This window comes from Notamacropus eugenii, chromosome 5, assembly GCF_028372415.1.
Source record: "Notamacropus eugenii isolate mMacEug1 chromosome 5, mMacEug1.pri_v2, whole genome shotgun sequence".
Taxonomy (NCBI): domain Eukaryota; kingdom Metazoa; phylum Chordata; class Mammalia; order Diprotodontia; family Macropodidae; genus Notamacropus; species Notamacropus eugenii.
Genome location: NC_092876.1, coordinates 164,028,254 through 164,035,783, shown reverse-complemented (window position 1 = coordinate 164,035,783; position 7,530 = coordinate 164,028,254).

Below are 7,530 nucleotides of genomic sequence, written 5' to 3'. Positions count from 1 at the left end.
TATGGTAACACAGCTACTGAATGTCTGAGGCAAGATTTGAACTCTGAACTTCCTGATTCCAAATTCAACACTCTCTACCCTACCATCCAGCTACTCCTCTCCTGTCTCACATCTCCAACTGCCTATTGAACATTTTGAACTGGATGTCCCATAGACATATTAAATTCAGTATGTCCAAATCTGAACTCATTAGCTTTCCCCTCAAAACTCCCCCTCCAATCTCCTCTAATATGGTCAAGAGCACCCTTATCCTCCCACTCACCCAGACTTGCAACCTAGGTGTCATCTTCTACTTCTCACTTTATCTCACCCTCCTTTCATCCAATCTGTTACTAAGTACTGTCACTTCTACCTTCATAACATCTCTCATATATGCCCCTTTTCTCCTCTTACATGGCCAACCACTCCAGTACAGGCCTTCATTACTCAGCTATCAAACTAATCTTCCTTAAGCAAAGATCTGGTCACATCATCTTTCTATTCAGTAAAGTTCAGTGGCTCCCTATTACTTCCAGGATCAAGTATAAAATCTTCAGTTTCTGGCTCCTTCCTACCTTTCCCATCTTTATACACCTTACTCCCCTCCTCCAAGTACTCTCCCACCTAGTGACAATGGCCTCCTAAGTTGTTCCTCCCACTCCATCTCTGGACTCTGGGCATTTTCACTGGCTCCCTCCCATAAACAAAATGCTCTTCCTCTTTGTCTCTGCCTCCTGGCTTCCTTGAAGTCTCAACTAAAATTCCACCTAATACAAGGTTGATTTTCCTCAATGCTAGTGCTTTCCCTCTGAGATTATCTCCAGTTTATCCCGTATAAATCTTATTTGTGCATAGTTGTTTTCATATTGTCCCCACTATGGACTGTGAACTTCTTGAGAGCACAGACTACCTTGTTCCTTTCTTTGTATCCCCAGCAGAGTGCCTAGGAGATAGTAAGAGTTCAATAAATGTTTGTCAGTTTGACTGGATACAAAGCACTGTTCTAGGCAGGAGTTTTAAATAACACATGGTCCCTGACATTGTGATGCTTACATTCTAGTAAGGTAATATGACAAATCACTGTCATATGAAATAACACATAAATGCATGAGACACAGAAAGTGCTGTGCAAGACCCAGGAGGAAAAGGGCCATTACTGACTGGAGGATTAAAGAAGGCCTCCTGGATCAGAGTTAAAGGATGGATAGGAATTCAAAAGATGGATGGGGGGTGGGAAGGCATCCCAGGATAGAGCACAGTGGGAGCAAAGACTTGGAGGAGAAAAGTATAGGATGTACACAGAAGACAGAAAACAGCCAAGCCAAAAATAGTCAAATAAAAATTATAGTAATTATTGAGATAACAGGGATTTGGCAAGCATGACCATTCAGGTAATAACACTGAAATCATAACTGATAAAAAACCAAACAAATCAATAGTAACTAATATATAACTAATTTCAAAGTACTGTGGCTATGAGTCAGATAGTTTTAATGGCTCTGGATTGCACTTTCCCTAATTCTCTCTTGTCTCCCTCCAGCTCAACCTCAAGAGATACCAATGCGAACCTCAGCTACTAAACAGCATAGAGCTGAAAGAGGCCTCCAAGGCCATCTAAGTCCAAACCCCTCATCACAGATGATGAAACTGAGAGCCAAGGAAATGAAGTGACTTTCCCAAGGTCACACAGGTGATAAATAAGCACTCAAAGTAAAATTGGAGTCCAGGCCCTCTGACTCTAGAATCAAGTGTTCTTTCCACCACTGTTGTTCAGTCCTGTCCAGTTCTTCTTGACCCTGCGGATTATACTGTCCCTGGAGTTTTCTTGGCAAAGATACTAAAGTGGTTTGCCATTTCCCTCTCCAGTGGATTAAGGCAAACAGACATTAAGTGACTTAACTAAGGTCACACAACTAGTGTCTGAGGCTGAATTTGAATTCAGGTCTTCCTGATTCCAGGCCCAGCACTCTATCCACTGAGCCTTCTAGCTGCCCCCACTGTACTGCCACCTATATAGTAAGTATATATGTAATAGGGATGGAATGAAGGCAAGCGTACACTTCCCAGTGTGGTGGAGGCACTACATTTCTCATGATACCTCAGCCCAGAGAGGGATCCCTCAATTGAAGAAGTTCACAGTATTCCATTTCCCATGAGACTTTCTACCTGCGGTATAGGAAGATTGTGTCACAAGATGCAGACACTAATGAGTAAGAGATATTTCTGAGAAACCTGAGGAGGAGAAAGTGTAAATGAGATATCTAAAGAGTCCACTTGTACTGGCCTGCTCCTAAGGCTCCATAAAGTAAGGAGAAAGTGCTATTAAGAGCAAAGAGCTCAGAGTAGCCTGATGCTTGAAGATGCAAGCCCTCTTTTGCTTCCAGAGATAGAATGAGACCCTTTCTCCTATTTTGGAGTCATGAGTCTCTGAGCTGCTATTTTCCTATACAACTCTAGTGGAAACCAAGGATTCATTTAGGAATGGGTATTGAGATGTTTTATTATTACTCTGAATTTCAATTCTTTCTGATTAAATTTTTTATTTCAATTCATTCCTTATCTGATTTGCTAGCGATATGCAAGTGAGTTTAGATGATTTTAGAGTTTCCCCGCTGGGGTTTGAGCCCATGAGGTACACTTATTATCCAATACATCCCACAATGAATCTGTTGATTCATTAGAATCCAGTGTCAAATTAAATACTGCTGTATTTTGTCAGAATTCAACATTGAAAACACGACATTTCAGTCAGCTGCCATTTTACTGACTTCTTTTCTTGGTTCTTTTGAGAAGAGTGACTACATCTCCAGTGTTGACATGTAACTGTGATCTAATTAGAGCTTCAAAATTTCTACAACAATTAAGAGCCCAAGATAATTACTCTAAAGTTGGGCATAAGTATTATCATTTATATTTTTAATTTTCACAAGAAATGATAGCAAAATATAAGCATGTCTATCACATTAAGAATCCTTTACTTTTTAGAAGTTTGCTTTATTTAGTATTAATGAACTGTTTAACATTTACAAACTATATGACTGTTTATGTGAATGTAGAAGTATCATTTTTGTTATTATTTGGTATATTGTATTATTGTACACTAAAAAGCTAGAGGTGAATGTTTCCAAAAGGAGGTAAGAGTAGGAAGGAGGTGAGACCAGATGAGCTATCCAAAAACAAAAAAGTACCAGATCTCTTGTACTGAGTTAGAAGAGAAGTGCTCACAAAGAGCTAGCATGGCTTTTGCTCTCCCTGCCTTAATTACTTCCCCATTCTAGTCTTTTCTCCATACTGACATTAAAGTACAGATCTAATTAAAGTACAGATCTTAAGCACAGATCTAATCACCACTCAATAAATTTCAGTGACTCTCTATTGCTCATAGGATCAAATATAAACACCTCTGATTAGCTTTTAAAGACCTTCACAATTTTTTGAACTGTAGAAGAACATTCCTTACTCTTTGTTTTAGGATAAGCCCACCAGAAACTTTTTAAAAATCAATTCAGATTGTTCTAATTGAAACATTTCTGCTTAGACATGTTACCTCATGAGTCTGAAAATCTCTCATAGGCCATTTCTGAGTTAAAGTTTATGATATTCTCAAATAATAGACAAAGGCAATCAGTCAACCAATAAACATTGATTAAGTACTATGTATCTTTTTGCCAGGCACTCTGCTAAGGATTGGGGATACGAAAAAGCAAAAGACAGTCCCTGCTCTCAAGAAGCTGACAATGGAATGGATCCTGAAGATCCACAAGGAGATTAAAACATGGTTACAGAATCCAGGATAAAATTCATTCAGCTTTTTCCCGCCCAGCTGCACTCCTTTGGACTTCTCCATTACACCTCCTAGCAAGCCATAAATAATAATTAGGCTTCCCCTTTTGTGTGTTGTATTCCACCACTAGATTATAAACTCTTTGAGGACAGGGACTATCTTTTGCCTTTTTTGGGGGGGATCCCTAGTGCTCAGCATAATCCCTGGCAAATAGTTGGCAATTGGTTGGTGGTAGTTGTCCTTCATTCTCAAAGAGAACCAAAATGACATCACTATGTGAGAGTCAAGTTACAGCATATTCCATTATGGATGATCAGACCAATACGAGCTTGGAATATTCTATGACAGCTCGGGCACAAATTAATAGACTTTCATTGATTATAATTGAGTTAACATTTTGCTTTATCACACAGAATAAGAGTTACAACTTTCAACACACCTGTGGAGAATCATTTGCTAAAAAATCATTCAAGTCCTCTTTGACTGTTCCCTTCAAGGATTCTTCTTTCTAGCTGAGCTCAAGAGATACTTCCATTAACTTCAGTAATCAAAGATTATTCTTTCTCTTATCTGATCCTTACTTAGGCAACTAAGTGGCCCAGTGGATAGAGTGCTGGAGTCTGGAAGACCTGAGTTCAAATATGGCCTCTGAGACTTACTGCTGTGTGATCCTGGGCAACTCCCTCAACAATTTCCTGATTTGTAAAATGGGGAGAAATAGTGGCATCTACTTCCCAGGGTTGTTGTGAGGATCAAGTGAGATAATATTGATGCGGGTCAAGAAAGGTGCAGGAACCGCTAGAGATCCCTGTCTGGAAAAAATTCACTGGACTCAAGCAATCTTAAGTCAAGTAGGCAAAAAAGTTTATTATTATTACGCTTTTCAGCAGGCAAGAGTTCTCAGGGAACCTGCAATTTAAAAGAGTTATAGATAAAGTTTATATAGATTATTCTATAGTAAGATGTGTGCCAAATATGCTAACTAGGTGTTTTGGGGTGTGATTAGGAGGTGGTTAAGGAGTGGTCAGTTCTTAAAGGAACATGCACTTTTGGTATCTACTGCATAGGTATTTCACCCAAAATTCATCAGGAAATAGCCCAGTGGAGGACTACATGGAGGTGTGGTTTTAGGCCTGACACGTCACTAAGTCAACCAACAGTCAAAGTTGACCAGAAAAAATCAGGCTTCTCTCATCAATGTCTTGTTAGACAAGATTAATGGAAAGGGTGTACACATACACTTAAGTAGGAGATACACATGATTGGTCAGTGAGTAGTAAATGTCATCATGACCCAGTGCACAGCTAGTTCAGTCAGTATGCAGCTGACTCTAAGTGATAAATTCTACAGGTGCAGCTGGCTACTATGGCAGGAAGGGAGACAACAGTGCTGCTGCGGCAGGCTGTCCCAAGCTGGAGGGAGACTGCCTGAGATAGTGTTCTGAGGTTAGAGAGAAATGTGATTTTTAAGAGAAATGTGATTTTAGAATTGGGGTCCAAGCATATGCACCCAAGCACCCCATCAATATGTCTGCAAACCTTAAAATACTATACAAATGCTTGCTATTATTAATACCTTAATGCAGTAAAAAATAATCAGCAATGGGAACACTGCTCTTAAACAAATCAGTCAGAGGTCCCTTGCTCGCTCTTGTTTGGTCACCATTCTGATTATTTCAGGAGTTCTCTCCTGGACTAATCAAGAGAAAGGGACCTGGGGTGGGTGAGAAACTGATTAAATTGACTCGATCATGAGAATAATGGAGACTGATTTCAAGCCCAAGATATTTCTTTCAAAATTTATAATTAAAGAAAGACTGACAAGGTTTCCCTTTCAGATGAGTCCAAAGATTTCACATGAACATATTTTTAATGCTTTCTTAGTATTTATAAAAGAGAGAGCAGGGGTCAAGGGTCTAATCTGCTTTTCTAGTTATTTTTCTAGCCTCATTTTACATCACTCCAACCCCTGCACTCTACAGTTTGGCTAGACTACACTTCTCTCTGATCTGCACACGTGATACTCCATCTTTCATCTCTATGCCTTTACACTGGCAAGCTTTCATGCATGAAATGTACTCCTCTCTTATCTACAGCTCAGAGAATCCTTCTGTTCCTTTAAGACAATTCAAGCATCATCTTCTGAAGAAAGCCTTTTCTGATCCCCCAATGGCTAGTACCTTCCTTCCCAAATTAATCTATATTTATTAGCATTTACCCTGTACAACATATATATACTTATGTCTCTCTCCTTGGAATATAAACTCTGAGAATGATTGTTTCATTCTTTGTATTTGCATCTCCAGTACCTAACACCTGCCTCTGTGCCTGACACCTAGTTGGAGCTTTAAAGTCACATTACTCACTTGCTTGGTTGTGGAGCAGATGGGAAGATGGAAACTAAAAATAGTTATCAAAAAATTGAGATCAACTTGAACAGAAAGTGTTACTGGATTGCCCCAAGGATCTGTTCCTAGACCTGGGCTATTTACCATTTTTATCAACGACTTGGATAAAGACTTGGAAGGCATGCTTATCAAATTTTCAGATGATACCACAGCAAACTAGCAAGCCAATATGGCCCAGAATGTACTGTACTGAATAGATTGGAAGATTTAGTTATGTCACAATACTGGAAGTAAATCTACATTTCAGAATCATAGACTCTCTAAGCTGGAGAGGACTTTACAGGATGTCTAGTCTAGTCACTACCTGAGCCAGAATCCTATCTATGACATTCTCCAACAATTGATTATCCTGCCTTAAACTTGGTTGGAAAAGAACCATGTTTATGACCTTTTTCATCTTTTCACTCTCTTCCCATATCCTCATAGCAATGAACCTTAGGGTTTGGAAACTATTTTATAAGAAATTTATCTTTAAAATGTGAGCTTACCTGAGTTGATGGCATAATCATTTTTTCCGTTATGTTTTTCCATCTTAGAAGGAAATCAAGGACTTCCACCCATGTCAGGTCTCAGTGAGTCAAGGGACAGATAGACTTGGTATCCACCTGTCATGTCTCTCAGCTTCCAGGTTCCATTCCCTGGGACCTCTCAATCTTGCATCACCTGTTGTGACCTCTTTGCCTCCAGTTTCCACCTTATGCAGCCCTTTCTTTTGTTAAAATAGTCTACTTGTTGAATAGACTTGTTGAAATAGTCTACCATTTCCTTGGGAATCAGCTACTTCATGGTCTAGAGCAGTCCTCAGGTCCACAAACAGATGTATTGCTGCTCTCTGTGAACGGCCAAACCAATGTATACCACCAAAGTGTTCACAAGTATCAAGCAGACAGGTGCTCAGGAAATGCAGCAGGACACAGGGCTTTCCTGTTGTCTGGCATGATCCCAACTTTGATAGGTTCTCTAGTTTGGTGATGTTGGCCTTAGGGGAATGGGATCCAGAAACTGGTTATTTCCTCTACAATCTACACCTCCTTCCTGACCTCTGGGAAGTACCTGGGGGAATAGAGAAATTTCAACTCAAACCCAAGAATTTGGGTTTGGGGCATTCAAACATAATTTATCTGCACACATAGCACTCCTAGGAACCCCAGGGAAGCTCCACGGTTAAATTTGTGTTTTCACTAATCACTAGGATGGGCCCTGGGATTTGATGTGACCTAGAGATGTTTCTCTGAATCTCCCAGATAATCTATATTTTAAGAATAGATATTCAATTGCGCTGGACCTGGCCTGCTGTCCTGTATCTAAACTGGAACTGGACCAGCCTCCATGAAGGATCATAACTCTTTTTGTAAGTCCT